The sequence below is a fragment of the Epinephelus moara genome, chromosome 24 (assembly GCF_006386435.1).
Source record: "Epinephelus moara isolate mb chromosome 24, YSFRI_EMoa_1.0, whole genome shotgun sequence".
In the NCBI taxonomy this organism is placed as follows: domain Eukaryota; kingdom Metazoa; phylum Chordata; class Actinopteri; order Perciformes; family Serranidae; genus Epinephelus; species Epinephelus moara.
Genome location: NC_065529.1, coordinates 49,562,972 through 49,589,877, shown reverse-complemented (window position 1 = coordinate 49,589,877; position 26,906 = coordinate 49,562,972). Strand labels below are relative to the sequence as shown.

The window sequence follows — 26,906 nt, the reverse complement described above, 5'->3', positions numbered from 1 at the left end:
GTAGCTTCTTTGCAGCAACATTTGAACCTCTGTCTCCTGTCACAGCTACATATGTGTCCAGACAGACATGGATGTAAACTGCAACTTACTGAACTAATTCTAGTTTTGACACCAACTCTAGTATCTGAGGGTAAAACATATCACATAAACCTGCTCATTCAGCCCTCTATTCCAAGAATCACAACCATATTGGACAATTTAGCATCTTGTGATTTACGTCCAATGCCAGCCCAATGCAGGTAGTGAGCTCTAAATGTAGTGAAGCCAGATTTATGCTTGACATTGGACGTTAGTGGGAGTCCCACCTTAAATACCTACAGCAAAGGTTTTGATTTACAGCGAGATTTCATTCCTTGATTTCCTCAACACAACGCTAGACACACAGTGAGTGTGTTTGTGTCAGTTAATATCTTTGTGATGTAGAGCAACATACTTTTAGAACTGGAGTTACATCCACATAACTTTAAAAGTTATTTCACTGTCTTGTTCCTGAACAGGAGACTGTGACTGCAGTGCAATCACCGTTTCTCCTCTCATTCATTCATACAGAGCGGTGATGGTGGTGAGCAGCAGATCTGCTTGTGTAATGGCTTTCTTCAGCTTCTTTAATGTTGTCTTCACTCTCAACGATCTCTGCTGCCATCAAAGACTTTTAGGAAAAACAGTTCTTATGTTCCCCACGCTGTGTTTCTGTAGCTGTCGTCACCCTGCTGTGTAGTTAAATTTCTGAGGAGGTGCATGTCAGCTTCAGCAGCTATGTGTGTACACTCTGTATCTATGCTGTTATCTCTTATCACAAATCATAAAGGTGATAAAATTTGTCTTTGGCGACGAATCAGTCAGACTCTTCACTTCTGTTTCTTCTCTTGCCTTCCCTCTCTTCTCGTACCAACACTGGCAGTTACATTTTGGAATTGATTGTGCGTGTGTGTGCCAGTGGCCTTCCATCATCTATATCCTGGCAGTCATTGATCGTTGTGTCTTCCAGCATGTGGCCACGGACCTTTTGTGTCTGTGTGTATGATGTGTGGAGTGTTATATGACACCACAGACATGAGGTCATAGCTGCAAGGCCATCAGTCCCACCTGACCGTTCTTCAAAAGGGTTTCACATTACATAAACCTGTGTGTGTGTGTGTGTGTGTGTGTGTGTGTGTGTGTGTGTCCTTAGTATTTGAGATCATTTATCCATTATCCATTTTTGCGTTGGCAGCAGGCTAAGCAAGGTACTCCAGATGCCTCTCTCTCCAGCAAAGTTTTTTTAGCTCCTCCTGGGACATCCTGAGGTGCTCCCAGGCCACATGAGATATTTAATCTCCCAGTGTGTACTGGGTCTACCCTGGAGTCTCATGCCAGTTGGACATGTCCAGAAAACCTCCAAACAAAGGTGCCCAGGGGGCATCCTGGTCAGATCTCAGAGCTCAAACCACCTGCCTATCAACACGAAGGAGCAGCGGCTCTTCTCTGAGCTCCTTCCGGATGTCTCTGGATAACTGAACGGTACATTCCAACAGCGCTCAGACCTCCTGAACAGTCCTGCACTCTGAGTATATCCAAACACACCCAAGGAGTTTGATTTTGGACAGAAAGCCTTTTGTTTTTGACACAGAAAGTCCAAAAGTGCATATAATTTTTAAAAAACACACACCTCATATAATGTTAATTCAGTCAGGACCACTTTAGTCAAAGAAAACTTTATTTCCATTTGTAGTATTATATCTGTCAGTATGACTGTTCTGGGACCTCTCTGCCCTTCCTCAGGCCTACGCAGAGAGCCTCTTCCACACGCCTATGTGGAAAACATAAGGGGCCGTACACATGCCACGTTTTTAACCACCTGGAAAACAGGGTACTACTTTTGTACCTTTTTTGAGCCAGATTTCAAGAACGCTGCAGGTTGTGTCATAGGTTGCTAAGCAACCTAAACAAGTCCTGTATCGAAGCCTACTTACCTGAAATCCTGAGTGCAGAGCTTCTTTCAGGCGCTGTTTGTGTGTCGGCCTGTTGTGTGTGGGCATGTCGTCCATGGGCCAAAAATAAAGCTCTGGGTAGCCCTGCACCAAAATGATCAACTTCTCCTCCATATTTACCACAGACTGATATTTACAGAAGAAGGGAAAGATATCTGTCGGCTGTGATTTGTTCCTCATTACATGACATGCAGTGCGCGCTCCTGCATTCCAAAAGTTGAACTCAATTTATCTCAGGGCGCAGCCATCATGCCCTGAAAAACTGATGCTCTGGAATGCGTGCGCGCTGCGACGCCATAGCTCTGGCGCTTTAGCATGGCTGCTGTGCGTCTACATTGAAAACAATGAATTTGAGTGTGCAAAAAGTGCAGCGTGTGTACAGCCCCTAAGGCAGAGAGAGCACACCTCCCTGCCCTTCCATGTGCCTACATGGCCCTAAGGCAGAGAGAGCACACCTCCCTGCCCTTCCATGTGCCTACATGGAAAGCCTTAAGCAGGGAAAGCAGCAGCAAAGACCCCCCAAGAACAGAACAGAGCATCATCACTGACAAACAGAAATGACATTGATAAGTCAGACACAGCATGAAAAGGAGGAGCTGGGGTGGAGGCAGGTTGCAAAGCAGCTTGCAGAGGAAGCAGCAACAGTAGGCAGGCCAGAGCAGTTTAAACAGGCCGCCCTGAATGAGATTCACCAATTGGTTGCATAGAAAGGAATCATGTGATCTATCAGCTGACTCCCTTCATCAATCAGCTGATCCATTAGCTGGGATGTGAGCTGAGCTTGACATCGTGTCCTGCCTGAACTAACCCTATGCTCAATTAAGTTGTCACAGAATAAGAATATATGAATAACTCAATTTTGTCAAATGTCAGAACCTTATAATTCTAAAGTGACAAACTTTCCCACAGTGGAGCAGCAGGAGCGAAAGACTGTTTGACATTTCACTCGATAAAATCCTGAAACATTACACTGACATCTTTTTCTTCTTTCCTCAGTTAATATTCAAAGGAAATTCTCCAGACTCCTGGATTTATAAAACTCTCTTTAAACCCACGGGACAAACTTGCAAACTGCATTGTCATCAAGCTAAAAACAGGCCCGTTATTTTTGGTTTCTTAAGAGTTTGACATTTTCAAGACAGAGGATCTTCACCCGATAGCGACAACATGCAATTTGGCAGATGCTTTTATCCAGAGTGCCTCACGGCAACATGACTGCATACATTTGAAGCTTGGATTGCCCCAGTGGGAGTTGAACCCTTCACCCTCGCTGCGTTAGTGCTCTATTACTACATTTCATAGTCAGCATTCCTACAGACCCTGCTCAGATTCTGCTTTTAGTCTTTCTCAGATCCTTCCTTCTGCTGCCTCTCTTCTAAACACCAGGAGGAAAAGGTAGCTTATTCATTAGTGCGGAACATCTTAATTCTTTTTTTTTTTTTTTTTTTTTAACATGAGTATGAGTGAGTATTTATTAGGCTTGTCCACAGTGTGTTTATTATGCTGTGTGTATCTGTGTATTTGTGTGTTTTGGTACTTTGTGTTGCTCCCACTGCTGCGAAACTAATTGCCCCACTGGGGACAAATAAAGTGATTGATTGATTGATTGATTGATTGATTGAAATCTTTTCCAGCTCAGGTGTCTGTTTGCTTTTGAGAGTCTGTGGAACTGCTTTGCACAGCAAATCAAATGCTGCTTAAACAATTAGTTGATCAATCAGTTGATCGATAAAGTTTTTTAATCACTGAATAATCATTTCAGTCATTAATGATTTTAATGTTACGATTTTTGTCTGTTTAACATCATCGTCAGTATCTTTGGGTTTTAGATTGTTAGTTGTAGCCCCCTAACCAAACTGTGGTCAGTTGCATTGTGGGTAATATAGGCACCAGGTTTTGACAATGAAGAAGAATGCATGAAAAAAAAAATCATCATTATTCTTAATCTGGCGTACGAGGCACTCATTGGCTCAAATGTTCTTCCAACCAAGAAAGCAGCTGTCAGTGAACACAACACCAGACCATGGATGTTTAAAGAGACCTGGATACAGCGTTGGAGGCAGGACTCAGTTCATTCCTATGAAAGTTGCTCAGTGGCGCATGAGACCAAAAAAGTTCAACTTGCTGCGTATAAAATTACCCGGAACTGTTTTCACACTGTGTGGCCCACTGTGCTGGCACACTAGAGGCTTCTGTCAGCTGAGCTGACTACTTCCAGTTTAGCGGTCTGCTAACTTAAACAGGGATAAAATGATTCAATCTTGTGGCTCATGTAGACTTTCCAAATATTATCTAACCAAATAGATCAAATCCTGATGGTGACACAAGTCATTTCAGGGCAGATGTGATGCTCCAAAAAAATGTATCCACTGATTGACAGACGTCTCTTTTACGTTCTTAAGTGGGATTTATACTTGCGTGGCAGACCGGAGCCTACGCACGTAGCTTATGCCATTGTGAGCATTTATACTTGTGCGCTGGGGTGTGTGTGTGTCACTCTGCAGTTACACCTGCAAAACACTAGTCAGCGGCAGGGCTTCTGTGAAGTGCTGTAAAATTTAGTTGATTCAGAACACACATTAAACACACATTAAACATGGCTTACACAAATCAGCTTCACTATAACTCGCAGCATTCACAGACAAACATTTGTCTTTATTTGGACACATTTTCCCCACAAATACAACATGCTAATGTTATTAGCACAAGATGCTAATGTTATTAGCACAAGCTTATGGCATTTTACATTGTATAAATTAGCCTAGCAGCTAGCAATCTTTTCCTCTTCTGACATGAAACCTGCCGTTACATAATTTGGCTCCATTACAGCTCACAAGGTTCACTGACAAAACAACTGTCTTACACTAAACACGTTTTCCAAACAAATACAACATGCTAACGTTATTAGCACAAGCCTATGGCATTGTACGTTGTATAAATTAGCCTAGCGGCTAGTAGAGATTTCCTCTGCTCATATGAAGCCAGGATAAATCACACACAAGACTTAAAATGCTATTTTTGTGGAGGCTTTACTGTCTTCACGATTTATTGTTTCTTATCTGTGAAATTAAAATAAATCAAAGCTTTGTTTCCACTGAGGGAAATGGTTTCAGCTTACAGAAACAGACAGGAGGTCTGTGTTGACACAACGTGTAGGCTACTTACATTTCTGGGGAGGTGCACGTCAGGCTACAGCGCAGGGTACGGCATAGGCTCTAAGTCGTCGCACGTCATGTGACGCTGTAATTACACTATTTGGCCACTATTAAAATTGCCTTAAAAGCCTGACACACTTCCCGGGGGCCTGCACCAGACCTGTCAAAATAATCGAAGAAATGTGCAGTCTCTCTGACGTCTGTATGTTTTCAGGCTGTCGCTCGACAAAACAAGCATTTTCACTACAGATAAACTTGATTAATGGAAAAAAAATCATGCATTGATGATGCAAATAGTTGTATCATTATAGCCCTAAAATATATTTAATGAGCCTGTCTTTGTAGGACTACATGGGAAATGTAAACACAGCAGCTGCTGTGAGTACCTGCACACAAGGAAATTTCATTCCATATATTTATTTTGTATTTCTGTTCATCAAATCAAATCAAAGTGTCTATCCACCAAGCTTCACAGAAAAGACGGGTAAAGCTCTCCACTCCCTCCTCCTGCTCCGAGCAAGATGCCAGGAAGCCAGAAATCAAGCCACCAGTCGGGCTTTTACAGTCTCTTCAGATACCCCCTGAGCCGCCCCGCTCACATTCAGCTGACAGATGAGAAACAATCACAGCAGAAAGCTTTTCTGAACATTTGTGACAAATGCATCCCTGGCGGTGAGGAACTGTTGTTGTGTTGCTGCCGAGATGGAGACAGAGAGGGTTGTAGATGGAAAAGGAAGAAGTGTGTGTGTGAGTGTGTGTGTGAGAGTGTATTTTGTAGATTTAGGCATCAGAAGCCCTTTGGTTACAGTCAGTGAAAGATCACAGTTTCAGTAAAATGTTGACAACACGTCACGTCTGGTGCTTCGAGTCACTTCAATTTTTCTCTTCTGTATTGAACAGGGGTGTCGTGATTTACCGGTATTGATGATAATCATGATATTTAAAAACGAGTTTTTGATATCATGTTAATAATACATGTGATATTATCATTAGTAAGTAATACAGCACCTCATTTACATTCCTTTCTTCTCTCACTTTGTCTTCCTCTGCCAACGCCATCTGGTTTTCTTTTCATTATCCATGAAGTGTAATTTTCTTTTTTTTAGCTTTTGTACAGTTACGGTTACAAACTCTGTCAACATCCAAGAAAAGCAATGCACCCAAATTCATACATATCCCACGTAATTTGAAAGGTTGTGATCACGTGACCAGTGCGCTGATGGCAGTAAACAAGGAAGCAGTCCTAAGCGGTCTTGTAAGGAAGCAGGTTGGGGTGGTGGATGGGTCACAAAAATGCAGTCTTTCCCCGGAGACAGGTGTTCAGAACCGTGTGAACTTTTAGTCATTTTAAGGAACGTCCTCACCATGTTTCTTTTCCTAAACTTTCCATAACTTTACGTATACGTAACTGTACGTTAAGAACTTTAGTCATTTGGTGGCACTAATTTGTATGCTGTCACACAAAGTGTTTTGTCTGCATCTTTGTACGCTCATGAAACGGTTAATGTCATACCCTACGACTAAGTGCCCCAGGAATGACATTACGTCCTTTACGTACAGTTATGTAATTAACATAAAGTTACTGTGGATAGGTTTAGGAAAAGAAACATGGTGAGGACGTACTTTAAAATGACTCAAAATTCAGACGTCTCCCGGGAATGTCCCGGTGGAAAGTCCTGGTTTTTGTTACCCATCCATCACCCCAACCAGTTTCCTTGTTTACTCTTGTGAGCACATTGGTCACATGATCGCAGCCTCTCAAAATGCTTGGGATATGTATGAATTTGGGTGCATTATTTTTCTTAGGAAAACACAGGAACATTTTATGAGAACAGCCTGACTAATCTGAGTTGTTGATTAATGATTCATTTGTTAAACAAATACATCAAACGTCTAGTTTCAGCTTCTCAATTTTGAGGATTAGCTGATTTTCTTTGTATTATCTGAAAATAAACTGAATATTTTCGGTTCTGGACTTCTGTAACTTTACATTCATTACATAACTGTACGTTGAGGACCTAATGTCATTCATGGTGTGCTAATTTGTAGGGTATCATACGAGCTGTTGTGTGTGTAACATATGTAACGTACTTTGAGTGTAAATTATTTGCCAGAAAAAGAGACAAATGCACAATATTTGGGTCCATGTCATTGATCCGACAGCCCATTGATCCGACATCCCATTAGTCCGACGTCCCGTTGTTCCAATATGTGATTATACTAGGCTATACTGTATTTGTATACCATAGAGGATCAGCAACGCAACAAAAGTAGGCTACTGGTCAAGATACAAGTGTCATAGAGAGGAGAGAATGAAACACCATAACCTCCTGTTACTAACTCTGGGGTCGGGGTTGTGTGGGGAGCTCTCTGCGGTGCTGAACGGCTCCCAGCGGGTGTATTTCTGCCTTGATGGTGCGCCGCGACCGGCTCTGGGTCAGCTGGGAAAGGCTTGAGGCGAAGCAGGCTCACAGCTTATGTGTTTGCCACTTTCTTTTTCATTTTAACCCACACCATGATCTTTTCCTGACCCTAACCAAGTGGTTTTTGTGCCTAAACCTAACCAGACCTTAACCACAGGGCATCATGATGATTTCGGAACAACGGGACTTCAGAACAATGGGTTTAATATGGTCGGAACAATGGGATGTCGGACCAAGGGGCAGTTCCCCAATATTCTATGATGTTCTATGAATGTTGCAATAATATTGTTATCCAAAACTCTTTTGGTGGCAATAATTATGTTGTGAAAATCTGATATTGTCCAGCCCTAGCATCAATTGAAGATGATGTATCTTCTGTAACACTAACCAAGTGCTGCCAGCACTAAACATAACCTTAAAATACTTTAATCATGTTGTAGTTTGGGTTGCACCCTGTAAGTTGAATTTTAATCATCAGTTAGACACCCAGGTGGCTGTGGACCAAATCCCCAGGGCGAGTCTGAGCAACGTATCCATATAGGTTGTTTAATATCTTACAAATTGGCGCCCCATGAATGGCATCATCATGTACTTTAAGTGGCATAGGTTTGGTTTAGGAAAGTAAAGTTACGTAGGTTTGGTTTAGGAAAAGAAACATGCTGAAGATGTACCGTAAAATAGCTCGAAGTTCACTTGGTTTCACACCGGACACCCCGACCTGTCTGCTTACACGGAATGAGAAAATGTGTTTGCCTCACCATTTCCTTGGATTTGATCACATCCGGGGTCACATCGTCTTTTCCTGCCGGGTGCAGAAGTGTTGGGAAGAAATTTCATTACCAAACATCTACAAATCAGCCTCTTCATTCCTGTCCTCAGCCGATGAGGGAATCTTCCCTGACAAAACGACGCCAACTCCTTTTCATTGTCAAATAGAAAACCACATCAGCAGACATTTGCTCTCTGGGTGCCGCAGCCAACAGTGATTTCATTCATTAATCGCTCGCTGTTCAACACCGCAGACTTCTGATTTCTTCAGTGGAATCTTATTATTGTACGTGATGGCTGTGAGGCTGCCGGGGAGGTGAGCACACAGAGTCCAGCGCGACTCACTTCTCTTTTCTGTTTCCTCTCACGAAAGTTCCTCCAAGGTCAAGATCAAATAAGACTTTTATCCTGCTCAGAGAGAAAGCTGCCGACTGAACCTCAGTACTAAGTACAAATTTGCTTGAACTGTACTTAAGTATTTAATGACATGCTGCTCCAAACTTTTACTTAACAAACTTGATTATTTTATAAATATGATGCACTGTTAGAGATTAAACTACAGTATATAAGCTCATTAAAATAGATAGCTCCACTTAGACCAACTTCAACAGCACTAACGACTCCTTACACATAATGCAACAATAATAATAATAACCCAGTAATACAGTGTATATACTCAAGAGCTATTGTTCTGCATTATGGGTGCTTGTACTTTTGATACTTTTAATATGTTTTGCTGACACTAAGATACTTTTACTTACGTGAGATTTCAGTGCAGGACTGTTACTCTCATTTTCTATTATAGGTTTTCAGTTTTGCTACTTTTAATCAAAGATCTAATCACATCCTCCACCACTGCTTTTGATTCCCAAGCAAAATATGTTTGTTGCATGGTAGTCTGAGTGGGCGGAAGTTCGCTGCAGAGATCAGCCTCTCATTGGGCGGAATGAGCCACCCGCTGAAGTCCCGCCCTACCACCTCCGGTTGTGTAGCAGTTTTCAACCGTTTTTAACACGTCCTTTACTAACTTTTGTGGTGTTTGATCTTGCGGGGATGTAGCCATTTTTCTGCCATGGTTCACGTCCTGTAGGCGATATTTTTGTGGGCGTGTTACACCAAAACCTGTTTCCCCCCGGCAATATTTTTGCAAGCGCACTGTTGCTGTGGCACCGCCCAGAACAATTGTGATTGGCTCCAATCTCAAAGTGACAGTCGGCGCAAGCAAGACTAGTTGCATGGAGGTTTGAAAACTGTCACGTACAGCAGTAAGCTAAGTTTCGGTCTTGAACCCACCGGTCAGCTGGAGCCTTTCTGTGTGGTTTGTATGTTCTCCCAGTGTCAGTGTGGATTTACCTCCAGGTCCTCCAGCTTCCTCTCAGAGTATCTATCTGCAAAAAAAGTTTATGTTGGCCATTAATGCAAATAATGATGATGAGGTGATGCTCTATAGCTAGTTGCTATAATTAATGTGATAACAGGCTAAGCAGATGCTAGTGAGGTCCTTGGTGTTACAGTTTGGCAACAGGTGAGCTACATTTGGCAGTTGACAGTTAACAATAGTGCATAACATTTCTCCTTAAAACCCCAGGTTTCTGTGGCAAAGAAATGCGGATTCATACAGGACATGAAAAAAATGAGTGCCCGGTGATTGGGCAATCATGTGAACAGTTACGGCTGTTAAAACTCTGACACACCAAGCCGATGGTCGGCCGTTGGTCAATGTTGGGCCATCACTGAGCATCTGTCGCCCTAGTTGTCTTTGGGTGTCCTGCACCGTTCACCCTCATCAGCCCTCATCTGCTTTTTTTTTCAGCAGATTTATTAAGTTGAAGCAGTGTCTGTGAATGAAATCACTCTGATTGTCAGTTCAGCTCTGTGCACAAGAAGAGAAATGGAAGTGAGGAAAGTAAACAAAGAGCTAAAGTGAGACCAAAACAAACTTGTTACATAAAGTCGGATTATTTAGCAGAAACATTTCCTGATGGTTTGTGTTATTGTTCACTTGGGCACAGGAAATATGCTCTGTTCTTTCAACACTATTGTTCTGTTAATATGCTAACTGGCTAACTAGCGTCATGACGGTCTTCCGGTTTCCCTTTTTGAATGACAAATATAGACTACTGCCATCTGCTGGTGTGGAGAGTTATTCTTTCTTATGCAGGCGCAGATTGTACCTGCTGGTTGGCCATCAGCTGTCGTCTTTGCGGTGTGTTTGTGTGCAACTTTTTGGCTGAGACACAGGCGACCAATGTGAGGTGAAGCAGCAGAGGGCCTTTGTTGCCGCTAGTCTGAGGTCAGTTTGGTGTGTCTGGGCTTTTAAACCCTATTTTCATGGGACTAGTAACACCAGGGTATATCTTGAGTAAGTTGTTGTAATTGAGGAGGTCATCTGTGACCTTAATTCCATGCGAATCTGCTATGTTTGTAATGCGTCAAATTAACAACCATATTTAGCCAAACACAGAGGTCATGTGATAATAGTCCCGTGTAAATCTGTATCTCTGTGATTTATTGTATTTTAGTTTTCTGCGAGCCTCTGTTCTTTATTTTTCTCTCAAAATTAGTGTTGATACTCTTCAAATGAAGGTTTAGACATGAGTATCATTAATTTATTATTGCTTCTATTAAATAATCCTGGTATTTGTGTAGAAAATCAAGTCACGCTTTGGCACCAGCACTGACAGATTTCAAAAACGACACCCAGCCTCTATTACAGAGCCTACATTTAACATTAGCAGCAGCTCAAACAGTAAAAGGAGCAGGCGGTCGCTCTTGAAGTTATAAAGGAGATAAAAATAAAAAGAGATGATGGTGATTACTTGTTCTTGGGGAGAGAGATGAGCAGCGCAGGCCGAAATGGAGGATGCAGGGAAACTCAGCATTACTCATCAGGAACCTTTTTAAGAGCGTGTTTGTTTCTCGCCAGGTGCTGCTGTTGTGTTCTCTGTCTGACGCTGACGTAATGTGCGCCGTGGTGAAAGTTGAGAAATATTCAATCTAGGACACCCAGGGGAGTTTGATTATGTGCACTGTGTCTGTAATGTAAGGTGCACAGTTTGGTACCTGTCACAACCAAACCGCTGGGTAGTAAGTGCAAATAAAAGGCTGACACAGTGTGAGAACAAGGTGAGATGTTTACGAGCAGTGGTGTATTTAATAAGACATTTGAATTTATAATTTCTTGTTTGATTTTTGGATTATCTCTTTCACCTTGCAGTTGGTATAAAGATTGACGCACAAACAAAGATGGGGCTGAAATAATTAGTTGATTGATAGAAACGGAATTAATTGTCAAATAATGTGATCATTGATTAATCCTTTAAAACCTTTACAAGCAAAAAAAAGAGCTTCTGAAATATGATGATTTCACATTTTCCCTTTTCTTGTATGATAATGAATTCAACATCTTTTGTATTTCTCTGTAATGTAGCACAGTGTTAACAATGTTACTGATACTATTCTTTCTCACACCTTCAACTCAAACCACCAAAATATATCATTTAATAATTAAATTCATATCAGAAACATGCAGGAGACTAGTCCACTGATGGACCCTGATGATGACTCTTGGTTGGCTAGGAAAATTAGTAGTCGGGGGGAAAGTCGGTGAAAATACAACAAAAGATTATTTTATTATGAAAAATATAATCCAGTGCCGCCGTTCTAAGATGCACAGTCATGTCAGGTTGTGCCGTGTTTAGTACTTATGAGTCAGTATTTTGTTGACGTGTCCTCAGTGAAGCTCAGAAAGCAATACAACACCTTGAGGTGGTTTGACAAACTAATATTCAGTATGATAATCAGCCCACTTATCGGGCCGTACACACAGCGTGGACGGGGAAGAGCCTGGCGGGTTGCACCCGTTGCACTCAAGCTGAGAGACGGTAAATAGTTTAGCAGGGGGAGATAAGGTCTATTTTTATCCCAGCAGACAGACGGAGGAGACACACTGGCAGGCTGACGCACAGGTTGAGGCATCAGAGAGAGACGGCCAGACAGGCTCACAGACAGACAGACAGACAGACAGAGACACAGACAGGCAGGTGGACGTAGATGCAAACAGACAGGCTGGCAGAAAGACTCAGACCTCAGCTGGGTACAAACCTCTGGGCTGCAAGATTTTTCACTGCATGAGAAGAATATATCAGAAGGTGTGTTTTTATCAGCCTCTTTTTATTTACAGATTTTAATTTGCACATTTTGTAAAAGTATTGGACAGACAAAAAAAAATATATGTATCCTAAAATTTAAAAACTTTAACACTTGGGACTCAGAGATATGGAAACAGACTCAGCAAATAAATGATGATGCACCATAACGTTGCCATAGGGACGCACCTGTTTTGAAATTCTGGGCCGATAGCTGGTACCGATGTTTTGTTGTTTGTTTGTTTTGCTGTTGTTTTTATTTATTCCCCCTTTTGTGCCAGGAAAACAAAGGAATCTGTATTATAAAAAAACTAACTGAATAACTGTTTTAGAGTCATTCAGTCCTTCATTAAACTACCTATGAATGAGCACAAAGATAACTATACGCATTTATGAATCAACCTTTAAAAAAACCTTCTTTCACATCATACTGTTTTTTTTTTAACACTATTCAAATTCAAAAGTCTTTTACCATATATATATATATATATATATATATATATATACATATATATGTGTGTGTCATGAGTCCCTCTGGGCAGCACTGTGATGCAGTGGTTAGCACCGTTGCCTCACAGCAAGAGGGTTTCGGTCTTGAACTCACCGGCCAGCTGGAGCCCTTCTGTGTGGTTTATATGTTCTCCCAGTGTCAGTGTGGGTTTACCTCCAGGTGCTCCAGCTTCCTCTCACAGTCCAAAGACTTGCAGGTTACCGGAAAACTTCAATTAAAAGCATTGTACCAATTTAACAGCCACTCCCTTTTACTAGCCCGGCGTGGCTACACATTTTGACAAATAAAGGCCTGTCTCAATTAGACGCCTGTCCCAAATATAGGCCTGTTCAGTTCAGTGATTTCAGTAAATAATAGCCTGGGCTATTAATTGAAGTTTTACGCTAGGTGCTGCCCTTTTAAAGTAAGAGATTTGTCAGTCAGAGACTCATCAGTCGACTGAGAGTGCTTCAGGTTGAGCAGTGTGATAGTCAGTGCTGTGCGGTGTTCTTCTGGGGACATTTTGGTCCCCAGAGTCTCCTGCTGAGTGAGCGCTCTTGACTTTCAAGCTACTCCTTGGTACAGTCAGCTGTGGACGTGATGCAGTGGCACAGAGGAGAAGAGATTCTGCACCGTAAGGCTCTGAGATAACTCTTCTTCCTTCTGCTTAGAAGTGGTGAATTTACAGCTCGCAGACACTTAATACATTTCCAATCCATCGTTAGTGCCGTTAGTGTCACACTGAATGTTCTGCTAAGCCCCTTTTAAACTTTAAAACTTCTTTTCAGATGCTGCTTACCGTGGAGGAGCTTGCTAGCTACAGAGGCCGACACAAAAAGCAAATGTCCCTTTCTAGAGTCAGTGTTTGGTTTGTCCTTTAAGGGCTACTGTAGAAACATGGTGGTGCAACATGGCGATCTGCTTAGACGAGGACCTGCTCCCTATGTAGATATAAACGGCTCATTCTAGGGTGATGAAAACACAACAGTTCTTATCATGAGGTGATTATACAATAAGGAAGACATACTTATTATATTATGTCCCATTTCTACCAGTATACCCCCCTGAATCCTAAACACACACTGGAGCTTTAAACTGTGTTTAGAATATGTAAACTGAACATATGCATCCTTAAATGTCTCACACAAACTGTCCCTGTTTCTGAACCCTTCACGTGGTTTCCAGAAGCAACAGATACAAATGAAATGCTGCAGTGAGAGTGCTCTGATTTATAGAATACATTTTAGACCAGGGGCTGGAAATTTAGTTTGTTGCTGATGTTGTCATGTAATTTATGTAACTGAATAGATGAGTAGTCCACAGAGGGAGAGTGGGCGTGTGGGAGAGACAAGTTAAATAGAAATGTCTCGTGTTCAGAGGCAGAGGGTTTACTGCAAGGTGATGCATTCAAATCAAAGTCCAACCACGGAAACGACAGTCTCTCAGACTTTCATGTATGAATTTAATCTGGTGCTCAGCCGGGTGATGATGCTGACCGAACAGTTATTTACTCACACGTACTCAGACGTGGGAGCTGCCTGGTACGACCTGTGTCCTCTGCTGCAGCCTCAACACGTCCTTTAACCCTTTAATAATGGATATTGGGATGTCCCTACGTCCCAACCCTCACCTGTGGTCATGAGCTCTGGGTAGTGACCAAAAGAATGAGATTGCGGATACAAGCAGCCAAAATGAGTGTCCTCCATTGGGTGTCTGGGCCTTAGAGGTAGGGTAAGGACCTCAGACATCCGGAGGGAGCTCGGAGTAGATCCGCTACTCCTCCTCAGGATGCCTCCAGGGCGCCTCCTGTTGGAGGTGTCTCGGGCATCCACTGATAGGAGGCCCAGAGGCATGCCCGAGAATACACGGAAGGGATTACATATCCCCTCTGGCCTGGGAACACCTCTGGGTCCTCAGGAGGAGCTGCCTGCTGCCCCCACGACCCGGCCCTGGATAAGCAGATAAAAATGGATGGATGGATAACGGACATCCCGTGGATGGCCGCAGGGTATCATTGTTTGCATGATCCTGTTTAAATTGATCTTAAAGTGAGAACCATAATAGCTAGTGTTCATTGTTTTCTTCTGTCTTCCCTATCAGCATGTCATTACCGTACATTACACGCAGTGCAGATGTGGTGTTTTGCTATAATTACGCAGGTACTTTCCTGTAATGACAGTGGGAGATCATTGTTGCATAATCCAGTATATATATTGAACTAAAATAAAAACCATAATAGCTGGAGCATTCATTGTTTTTGCGGCAGAAAGCAAAGGCCTCTATCTTGTCCTTCATCTTGTCATTACTTTGCATACCCTACATTGCAAATACTATTGTTATGTGAACTGGAGAGCTGTTGGTTTGTTACCAGCTTACAGTGAATAAAATCCTCATGTTTAAAGCATCAACAGTTAAACTCTCTGCAACACTTCCAGTCCAAGGTGAGCCGGGTGCTTCAAAATAAAAGCACCAGTGGTTCCACTTTGATTTATTTAACAGTATTTTATGGAACTTTATTATAACAGTACTTAATTTAACATTATTATGTGACAGTAGCCCCTTTATTTAATTTTATTGTAACTGTAGTTTATTCTATTAATTTGGTAGTCTACAGTAGTTTAGAGGAGATTTGAATTTATCGATATATATATAACATGTATTGCAATATAGCCTAGAATAGAATAGAATTTATCTTTATTATCCACTATGGGTGGAAGCTTGTTCTTCAGCTCACTAAACACAAAAGACGTAAAAGCAGACAGTCAGTAAAACAAAGTCATTACAAAACACTTAAACACATTAAATAAACTCATCGTCTGTCTGTGGTTTAAAACTCAGTCACTTTGTTGAGTTGAGGATATTGATGGCACTTGGAATAAAGGACTTCTTAGATACATTTTTTGGTTGCCAGAGGGACTCTATAGCGCCTCCCAGAGCTCAAACTGGCTGAAGAGAGAGAAGAAAATAATTGCAATGGGTTTTTTAAGCCATATCGCCCAGCCCTACGCTTCATTTTAGTTCTTTGCATCCAAATATGAGTTGTCCATCAGTGCTGGACTTCTTGGACCATGCAAACAGCCTCCCTCTCATTCCTTCAACCACCTCTTGAAAAGTGTGGTGTTGCCTTATTGTATATATCCAGAAACCTGTTGATAACGAAGTTGTTGGTGATTTTTAGAAGTAGTTGTGTTTCTTCTTTCCACCAGAAATGTGGACTTTTCTTTCAGGCATGCATCTCGACTAAGTTAGACAAGAGGTCGTGTGTTGTAAACTGTGGTCAAATACTCCAGTCAAGACACAGACTCCCAAAGTGCTGTCTACATGTCCAAAGAATGATCCTCAAGCCAGATTAATACCGACACATTGCACGTCTTAATCGAAAAATGCTAAATTCAGAAAAAGGCCTAATAGGAACTATCTTATCAGAATGTGCTGTTTTCATGACCCATATCAAACTAATACTTTCATATGCGGAATAATAGTGAAATATTAGTGTGCATATAAACATAGTCCCCAGCTGACTTCCTGTTGGGTTTACAGATTGGCTCCAATGGACTTTTTTATGCCTCTGTGCTGGCGATGTCTGTAGCTGTTGGTATTATGTTTTCAGGTTGTCTGTACGTATGTATCCCATTTTCGTGAACGCATTATCTCACAAACACTTTGGGGGAATTTCTTAAAAGTTGACAAAATTGTCCACTGGGACTCGACGACGAACTGATTAGATTTCAAGTTTTCAAAGTTCAAATGTCAAGGTCACAGTAACATCATAATATTCTGCACGTCATATCTCAAGAACAGAAAGGGAGACATTTGGTCAGATACTGAATTGGTGACTCTAATCTTGAAACTGTGCTGACTGTATAGATCTTCTGCACTGTAAGTGCAGTTTGGCTGGTGCTCAGAGGCATACAACCACGGGGCATTAATTCTAGCCATTTTTTTACTATCGAGCACGAGATCCCTAAAATATCAAAAGTTGCACCAGTTCTGATGTGTGTGCAAAGTTTAGTGTCTTTTCGAGCACCTTTTGTCCCTTTAAAAGGCGATTCATTTGTCTAAACACTACTGATAATAAAGTGAGTAATGTCAGCAGGGTCCTAACACAGGTCGGTGCTCAGGCGCTAATGAACGACTGTTAAACACCACAGCATGTCTGGATTCTACATCCAGAGTGTAAAGCTGCAGCAGCTCCACCTCCAGCAGGCTGAAGTATATTTTTTCTTCTGTCATACACTCTGACCCTGTCATCTGCGATATTTATTGTTTTAATTATTTCAAGCAGCTTTCCAGGTGGTTTTCTGTAATATTTAGTTTTGTGTTCTGTAGTCATTTGTCTGTATCGATCGGCCGTGGCAGGAAGGTTTTCTACCAACAGCTGCACTTAAGAAATGTGGCACCGTCGTGAGCCACAGCTCTGTGCTGTCAGTGAATTTATCTTCATGACTGAAGTACATAACTAAAACATTTTTACTGTGCTGTCTTCATGCTGTCACAGACCTGTTGTTTGGCTGACATAAAGTTATAGATGCTGTCACAGTGTCATTTACAGTATGGCAAGCCTGTAGAGTGGATTTTGCACAGAAACACAACACAGTGTACCTTTAATTCTGTGTATTTCTAAATAAATACATTGCATGAGTTGGTTTTGCATGAAAAGCGCGTGGAAAAAATGTTGTGAATCATTCAAGGATCTTGATGCAGTCGAGCAGCCTCTCACAAAATTACACTGAATTTGCTGCAACAATGAAGTAAATAACGTCAAACCCCATCCACCAATAAGTTTCATCTGGTGACAGGACTGGGTGTGATGCAGAAAATGTTGTCTAGTGTCAATGTCAGATACTTTCTGTGCTCAACATCCAGCCCAGCCTCCTCTCTAAGACATTTTTTACAGCATTAAAACATCAGCTGTCACCTCGCTTCTTAAGGACTACTGTCCAGTGTTTTCACAACCAAAATTGTCTGCTTGTCCAGAAAATGTACATGGGTTATTTCAACATCTGGATTAGCGAGGCGGGCTGAACATCTCCGACCCGCCAAACAGCATTGGAGAAACACTGATTTATAACATAAAACTGCTTTATTCAGTGTTGTTACTGGTTTAAGTTAACAAGTCTGTTTTGGAGAGGAAGAGACCACTGCAGATTATTCAGCTCGTGGTAAAAACTGAACAATGAGCACTGAAGGAATTCTAACCAGGAGAAGTTGCAGGTGGTTGCAATCTGTAATCCTCACTGTAGCTGCCACTAAATCCCCTTAAACCTGACACACTGGATCTTTAAGTGTCGAAGGGTGCTTTCACACCTGCCATGTTTGGTTCGGTTCATTTGAACTCCAGTTGGTTTGCCCCCTCAGTGCGGTTCATTTGTGCAGGTGTGAACACATCAAAACAACCGGACCGAGACCTTCTTGAAGAGGTGGTCTCGGTCCGGTTCCAAAGGAACTCTGGTGCGGTTGGTTTGTGGTGAGAAGGTGTTCCGACCTGGATGTGAACCAACTGCAGTCACATGACACATTGTTTGGGTTAAACATGAGCATGTTACAGTCCTGGAGGATTATTAATGTGCACCTCCTCCTGTACTGCCTTAATATGCACATTCAGCACATCCAATGCATCAAAACATTGTTTTCTAGTTGGAGCCGCGCCTCGTTTTCAAACTGTATGGTTTGACTAAAATGAACAATGACAGCAATATAGTCCACGATGAGCAACGCTAAAATCAACCTGCGTAGTTGTCTCAAAGTGAGTCTAAACCAATGATTTGCTGCTCTGTTAGCAGAGTGAATATTCATTTTGTGGGTCAGCCTGAACTAAACACTAGAGTTCGAGGTATTTATTGTGCAGTAAGTTGTTTCATTTTATTTTGATTTATATTTTGTTCACTGTCATCTTCAAAGAGCTGCAGGGGGTTTCTGAAGCTCAGTTCAGAGTCGCTGCATCCCATAAACAGAAACATTAACACTGGTTACAACAGTGAAGCTTTGTTCAGAGTGTGATGTGATTTAAAGCATTGTTAATATATTTAAATTAAAACACTTCTGTTATGGTGTTATGCACCCTTCTGTGTTTTTTATTTACTGTGATATTTATGAGGTCTCTACATCCCAGCATCACAGTTTGTGTTTCACTGTATTTTTATGATTTCTGTCAAAAGTTTATGCAGAAAAACTGAGCCCGAGTTGAACCCTGTGAGCGTTCTGAAACACGTCTCTGAGTAGTAAACAAGTGTGACTGCTGCACTCTCTTCCAGATATATAAGATACAATATACACATGTATTAGAAAATATTTAGAATGTATTTAGAAACCTTTTTAAACATCATGCAAGAATAACAGCAACATGTTATCTGCGTTTACACAAATCACATGTATCAAATTACTAACCCCAACAAAACAACATGAGCTAACATAGATAATTAAAGAGCTAGTTTCCATTAAAGCTAAGTGTAGACATTTTTCCTGGTTTGAAATTTTGTTTTTTTGATTTTGTTTCAAAGTCCTGTTATTTGAACTGTTTTTATGTGCAAATTAAAAGTCCAGTGTGTAAGATTTAGGGGGATTAACCCCTCGTTTCCAGTTACGCATGTGTACAGAGATGAACCAGGAGTCCATTCATTCCAATGGAAATCTCTGTAATATCCAATGTTCCTGCAAAACTCCTCCCCTCAGCAATATTTCTGTCTGGAATTTGCCTCAAGTATGTTAAAAAAATTCAACTTTTGAGGTGGAATTGTGAGAGACTATATGACAATGTGCTAGCTTAGCTAACAGCCTGCTAACTAGCTAACAGGCTATTTCCTTCAATTCAGTTTCCTGTGTTGATCATCAAGTGAGTTTGTGTAATGAAAAAGAATGTAGTTTTAACACACTGTGAATCTGACTAATGTTATTATGCTAAAATATACTTACCCGTTATATCCAGTCGGGTTGTCATTATGACTCATTCAGTCTTTTTAATTAAATATTTCACAAAACATGCCACGTACCTGACAGGTCCTCTTTCTGTCCCGGTATTATTTTCAAACTACTGGATGGCAGAAAACGGACAAAATTAGCCCCTCCCCCATGGCTACAGGTTTCTATCCATGAAGAAATGTGCTCTCTTGCGTTGGACACACACTAGAGGCATTGTCTGTATGTTTATGAATCTACAGACATTTTCCACACATTGATTTATTTGTGGCAGCCCGCCACGATTAAAACATCTGCCGCCACGTTTTGATTTTCTATCTTTGGAGGTGAATCATTAATAAGGAGTGCTGCTGAAATATATATAAACCATTTGGTTATTCATTGCACCACATTCTCTAAGCACAGAGTGTACTCTGGGCACAGACAGAGCAGCAGAACATCAGGCGCAGTGAAAGTAAAACTAAATTGTTCAAAACTTTGCTGTCACTCACAAACAGCTGCTCCTCTCATCCATCGATCTGATCTGATCAGCTCTGATCAGATGGACTGAACCGTTATCCACCGCACAACTCCACAAACTACAGCTGAGGAGAAATGAGAACACATGAAGAGCTCCGCCTGCGCTGCATTCAGGGTCCCACAAAAACCTCAGAATTTTGAGAAGGGACACAGACTGATGCATGAGGACACACAGGCAAAAAATAATAAATAAATAAACAAATGGAAAGTTAGAACTTCTGTGAGAGACACTGCTAACTACAGTGACCGATGCAAAAATCCTAATGTCCCTTTCTGGTGCCAGTGTGTAGTTTGTCCGTTCTGGGCTACTGTAGAAACATGGCGGTGCAAAATGGTGACCTCTGTAGACGAGGACCTGCTCCCTGTAGATATAAACAGCTCATTCTAAGGTAACGTAAACACAATGATTCTTATTTTAAGGTGATTATACACGAAAGAAAACATACTTATTATATTTCATTTCTGCCAATATATCCCCCTGAATCGTACACACTGGACCTTTAAGAAGCACCTGATACATTTATAGATGTCGCCTATGTGTGCATACTGCTGTGTCAAAAAAGTCCCAACTGTGCCTTTACCTTATCTATCTAAAATGTTACGTGATGTGATTGTCGAGCAGTGAAAACAGCAGTAGGAATGTTTTATCTTAGTTTTCAGGAAATAAATTAAGCTTTGAAAGCGGTAAATCTCGGCACCTGGTGAAGTTATCATTTATTGGTTTTGATCATAAATCCTGGCGACGTGCTGAAGACATAATTTGGTCATTTTGTCCTGCAGGGCAGTGAAACTCTCCTCCTTTGAGTGTGCAGCAGCCTCTCTGCGGGGAGCACCTCTATAATCCGTGACTGCTTCTCCTCTTGTCCTCTCCAGATAATTGTGTTTCTCAGGCTTTATGTTCACGAGCTGGTTACTGAACTTTGTGTCTCTGTGGTTTCCCAAACTCTGAGAACATCCGATGAATCACTGTCCACCAGCTGTGGGAAACCTTCTTGTCCGAGCCAGAGAAAAATATTAATTAAAAATGTTCACATATGGAGGTTCAACACGTTCGGCTGCAACACACTCATCCCAAGTCGTCATATTTGCCTCTTTGTCAGTGGACTTTCAAGTCAACATAGTATGTACTGAGTGTTCTGCTTCTGCTGTTGATGTTCTGGGACGCCACAACCAACGCCGGGATGTCAGCAAAAGCACATGGTTAGGTTTAGAAAAAACCCACCATGGTTTGGCTCCACATTCTTACAGGAAGTGAAAACCAGTTTCTAGGGTGAAAGTCCAGGAGTTGTTGGATCCATCCGCCGCCCCTCCTACCCGCCCTACAGGGACTTTCAAGCACCTTATATTGCATTGTTATCGGCAGCGTTTCAAACTGACATCGTCCTGTGGCATATCATACTGCCACGATAGGTGCCATCCAGCTGCATTATGAACTGATGTCGCCCATCCATGATCATACTGCCATGACAGCTGAGCGGTGGCATATAATAACACCAAAAAAAGGTTCTGTTTGGCAGTGTTACAAACTGACGCCACCCAGCGGCGTGTCATATTGCCGCAAAAGGTTGCTTTAGGTGTCGGTGTCGGACGCAGAAATCACTGACAAAGTGGTGTTATTTGATGTCTTTGGAATGAGAACTGGCTGGGAGGTTTTAATCTCACCAGTGATTTATGTTGCTGCACTCATGTTGTATGAAACTCGTGTGTGTGTGTGTGTGTGTGTGTGTGTGTGAGTGTGTGTGTGTGTGTGTGTGTTCAGAGCTTTGATGGCACTGTAGTAATTGTTGTATAATAGCAGCTGGTGAATTATTTAATTCAAACTGCTTCCTCTGAGCCAGCAGCAGCTGGCCCACTCGTCAGCAGAGTACACAGGGACACACACACACACTTGCATATAGACACAGCAACACAGGCTGTATAAAGACACATGCATGGACATACACACAAACATACTGACTAATGCAGTATCGTGGTCCTTGGAGACATCATTGCAGAGAGTGCTGTGTGTGTGTCTGTGTGTCTGTGTGTGTCTGTGTATCTGCGTGTGTGTGTGTGTGTGTGTGTGTGTGTGTGTGTGTGTGACCATCAAGTCAATTTCATAAATTTCTTACATCTGTCAAAATGAGTTGTCTAATAAGATCTAAAATTCTATATCAAAACCACATTAACTAATTATTTGTGATTACTTCAACCTTTAGTTTAGTTTAGGTCCCTGCAGTGCTCGTTCAGGCCTTGAACCAAGTTATTTATATGTTTAAAAGTATTATTAAGAGTGATGGATTATAATTTTGTTCCTACTAATTTAAAGTGGCACTTCTATTAAAGATGACTTCAAGAGGGAGGCTGGTCCTCGCTACGCATGTTTTGTTAAGGTGTCCTCACTTTGTGATAAAGATGTGTGTTTTTACTTGTGCATACTGCATAGTGAGGACCACAGCATGTGATTTAGCAACAGAGCGAGGACATTTTTGGAAAGTGAGGACATTTTGGCTGGCCTTCATTCTTTAAAGGACTGTATGAGGATTAAGACTTGGTTTTAGGGTTCAGGTCACTTTTGTGTTGCACGTGACAGTCAGTTGTTGAGGGAGAATGAAATATTAATGATTTGGAAACACTGTGATATCAGTACTTCAGTGTATAATAACTAGTTTAGAGAAATGAAAAAGACACACAAAACCTTCATGAAGAACAACATCAATGCTTGCTGAAATCTCAACACTTGTTAAGACTGCACTGTTGATTTTGTTCTTATAGATTAAACTGTATAATCATTATTTTTGTCTTCTTCAAATAGAGGTCTTGTTCTTGACAGTCGTTTTTGTTGAATTTGGCCCGGAGCTCTGTTTTCTTTTCTTTTTTCCTTTCTTTTTTTTTGTTATCGTCGTCTGGATGGACCAGAATTCAATTACAGGACTCAGATTGAGATGTTTTGTTAGAGAGCAGTGATGTTGTCATCACCACAGATTTTTAATTGGATTGTAAGCGCTCAGTTTCCTTTCGGCTCATGGACCATGTGGCACATTGTGTTCACATTTACATTCAGGATTAGAGGCAGATCACAGTCTAAATACGTTAGCTAAACAGTGGAGTTAGAGACCAGCACTCACATAGCTTGTTTCACACATCCTCCATTTTTTGTGCAGCAGCGACCTGGGATGGAAACAAATGTGTTTAGAAGAATACACAACAGTCAGGCTTCATCCACACTAATACGGTTTTAAGATGTATAACTATTACTACGTTTACACCTAGCCTCCATGCCACACCTCTGAAATGGAGACTTTGAAAATGCTGCTAATCCTGTTTTAGTTTGAAACTATGGGTTTTTTGTCGGAACAAGCAAAAACAGAGACATTTGGAAATGATGTGTCAAGCCAAAACATCAGAGCTACGTCTGCATGCCTTTTGTGATTTTGTGTTTTCTTGTGTGGCTTCCACTGGAGATGGATAATGATTTGATGACTTTGCAACAACTCTCAATTTGTTCTCAACTACCTTGATCGTCTTATATGTTACTGCCAGTAACAGTTCTACCTCATTGTTAGTCTCAAGAGATCTCTTCTCTTATTTCTACCAGAAAGTCCTTTCTGGTAGAAATCTTTTCATTTTAACCTAAACCAGCACCTTTTTTCTAAAACAGGCCTGTCTGTCTAATATAGACAAACTTCTCCCAACAGACATAAAACAACAAGATAATTCAACAAAGGTATAAAATTCAGCTCAATAATAGCTGTCAAGGTTCACAGACATGTCATTTGTTTTTTGCTAGTTACCCATCATTAGCCTACACATGTTTACATTGCATAAATTAGCCTCGCAGCTAGCGGACTTTCCTTCCTTCATTACTTAAAAAATTACATGTGTTGTTTAGACTTTTTCTGACTCACTGTTGGTTTAAGTCACTGCATCTCCCGTCAGAACAACACAGCTGAATTTCACACTGCATGCATGTTTTTTTAGCTCAACATTGTTGACACAGAGCAGCTGATGTTGCTGTAGTGACAAGTTAGCAGAATGAGATGCCCGTCCAGGCAGGTCATGTCATTTCATGTTTTATCTCATAAGGGCATAGTTTACATACAGCATGTGCCGGGTTTTTTTCTCCGAAATTGAAAATATTTCCCCTCTGCTGATTTATGCCGGAGTATATAACGTTATCCTCATCGTCTTTCTCTTTACTGCACGCTGTCGTCTGCCTGCTGCTGTTTGACAGTGTCAGAAACTTTCAAAACAACAATCATCCCAAAGATGACAATATAGATTGATGTTTTCACTTTGCATCAATGATACTGGAATCCTTGGTCATTGAATTGATATATAAATCCATATCAATGGTTCTTACACCCCTTACTGGTATTATAATTTTAAAAAATACTCAGCCCTAGTTAGTACAGATGGAGATTATTTCTGAAACTGTGCTGAAATGATTGTGTGTACAGAGAACGTTTTAAAATAAAAAGATGTTAGCATGGATGCAGCTTTCTTTAGCACAGTGTAGCCTGCAGATAATGTTATTTGCCAAAAAAATATTTCGAGTAAGTCTGGAGATGTTTGGGTTGTTATCTGTCGACAGACATCTGATAGAAACACAGAACAGGAAACTTACAGCCGTATCTCCTCTGTAGGATTTAGTGGCATCGAGCTCAGAGACAGAGCTCGTTAGATGTTTTATTACCAACAAAGGAAAACTGATCCTTCATTAAATATCATATTATGTTGGCAGACTTAAATCAAGTTACAGGTTTTTATATCGAAACCATTAACTGCTTTATCAAAATGTATTTTTATTTTGTTTCAAATGATGATATTATGTTTTAGAATGAAACAGAAATCAGGGGTTTATCTCCTCACACGTTAAAGTGTGTATAAGGTTGTGAGTGTGTAACTGTTCGAGGTCGGCTGTGATCAGACAGGGAATATTTCTCTCTTCGGGATAAATGACAGTCTGGATCCCTCGGCGCTGCTAACCTCTCTGCGTCCGTCATGGTGGTTAGGCAGACGTTCATGTTGTAGCTGAGCACTGGGTGCTGGGCTCGGACTGGCTGGGAGAGGCTGGCACACACTTTGAAATATTAATGACCTACTGTGGAGAAGGGCTCAACCTCCCCCCTCGTTATCTCTCCCCACCCTCCTCTCCCCTCTCTCATCTTTCTGCCTGCTGCTCTTTCTCTCTTTCAACTCCCTTCGTTCTATTTTCTCTCTTCCTTTCTTCCCTCTTCTTCATTTACCTCTCTTGTTCCTCTCCCTTCTTCATCTTCCTCTCCCCCCTCTCAGGAGGGCTGTGAGATTGTGTTATGTCATATTAAAGAGACAGGCACGCTGCAAAGTGAAAAATACGACATAATAAGAATCATCCCAGGAAACTTGTGGATTCAGCATCGATTTTGGATCAGTGTGAATCAAATTTTCTGTGAGATTTTTGGGAGGAATGGCGCTTTCCTTGTCCTTTCATCTCTTTCTCTCTGTTTCTCTCTGACACAGTCCATAAATCTCTCTGTGTCCTCTCTCTTTTCCACAGAGTCTGTTTTCATCCTCTTTCGGTCGTCACCACACCCTTTATTCCCTCCTCTCTCTTGTTCTGCTTCGCTGCATCAGAGGAAAACTTCACTAAAGAAAGACCTTTAATGTAAAATGCCACATCTGTTGTTTGAATACTTACTTTATATCTCAGGCTGCTGTTGATGGGTCGGTGTGTTTTTGCCTTAATTGGTTTTCAAAGTCAAGTCTACATTATTGCCATGAAATCAGTGAGTAAGCTGTGGGCTACTTGAGCGGCTTGTTATATTTTGGCTATATTTATATTTTTACATTTTGGCAAATACAAAATCGTTGAAAGAAGAGATGCAAGATGTTGGATTTTTTGCCGATAACTCATTTGACGGGTAACCGTTATTGATATATCCACTTTGTTCCGTCCTAATTTAAGTGATCATCATCTCTTCTGTAGTGGAATTAACATCATATTAAACATGCATACTCTTAACATGATGGCCCACCAGCAGATGGAGACGTGAAAGACTGGGTGACAGACTGGGTGTCTGGGCTCAGCGTGAGAGGCAGGGTGAGGAGCTCAGACATCCAGAGGGAGCTCGGAGTAGAACCGCTGCTTCTTCGCATCGAAAGGGGTCAGTTGAAGTGGTTCGGGCATCTGATTAGCCTCCCGTAGAGGTGTTCTGGGCACGTCTCACTGGTAGGAGGCCCCGGGTCAGACCCAGAACATGCTGGAGGTATTATATATTTCATCTGGCCTGGGAACGCCTGGAGAGAGGGACATCTGGGGTACTTTGCTGATGATGATGAAAATGGATGAATGCACAAATTTTTAAAAGACATGTTGGCTATCTCCAATATTTAATTTTAAAGCCAATAAAGCCAATACTGATGATGTGCTGATATTATGGTACATGCTATTAGCAGTTCCTGTTTGCAGTGTGTCCATGGGTTTACGAACAACTGTCGCGTGTTTACTGTGATACTGAAGAAAAGTTAAGATGTGATGATCCTAAGGCGAGTTCTGC

General features: G+C 41.4%; 2 protein-coding genes across 4 annotated transcripts in view; one reads left to right on the top strand and one right to left on the bottom strand.

Moving 5' to 3' along the window:
- Window positions 1-26,906, bottom strand: part of LOC126385760 (nuclear factor 7, brain-like) — a 410,666-nt gene that overhangs the window by 283,117 nt on the left and 100,643 nt on the right. The gene's annotated exons all lie outside the window — the stretch shown is intronic.
- mmp24 (matrix metallopeptidase 24) overlaps window positions 1-26,906 on the top strand; it is a 109,942-nt gene that overhangs the window by 21,876 nt on the left and 61,160 nt on the right. The window lies entirely within an intron of this gene.